Consider the following 718-nt stretch of genomic DNA (forward strand, 5'->3'; position numbering starts at 1 on the left):
CTCATCCTTGTCCTCATGCTATCCTCATCCTCATCCTCTTCCTCATCCTATTCTCCTCCTCACTCTCGTCCTCATCCTCTTCCTCATCCTCATCCTCCTCCTCGTCCTAGGCTTATCCTCATCCACATTCTCATCCTCATCCTATACTCAACCTCATTCTCGTCCTAATCTTGTCCTCATCCTAATCCTCATCCTCGTCGTCATCCTATCCTCAATCTCGTCCTCATCCTATCCTCATCCTCTTCCTCATCCACCTCCTATCCTCAACCTCATCTTATCCTCATTCTCGTCCTCATCCTTATCCTCATCCTCATCCTCATCCTCGTCCTATCCTCATTCTCATCCTCTTCCTATTCTCCTCCTATCCTAATCCTCATCCTCAACCTATCCTAATCCTTCTCCTCATCCTCATCCTCATCCTCATTCTTATCCTCATCCTCATCCTATTTCTCATCCTTATCCTTATCCTCATCCTCTTGGTCATCCTCATCCTCATCCTATCCTCATTCTCATCCTCTTGCTATCCTATCCACATCCTCATCCTCGTCCTCATCCTATTCTCCTCCTATCTTAATCCTCATCCTCAACCTATCCTAATCCTTATCCTCATCCTCATCCTCATCCTCATTCTTATCCTCATTCTATATTCATCCTCTTCCTATCGTCATCTTCGTCCTCTTCCTATCCTCATCCTCATCCTCCTCCTATCCTAATCCTC

The sequence above is a fragment of the Lupinus angustifolius genome, chromosome LG05 (genome assembly GCF_001865875.1).
Source record: "Lupinus angustifolius cultivar Tanjil chromosome LG05, LupAngTanjil_v1.0, whole genome shotgun sequence".
Lineage (NCBI taxonomy): Eukaryota > Viridiplantae > Streptophyta > Magnoliopsida > Fabales > Fabaceae > Lupinus > Lupinus angustifolius.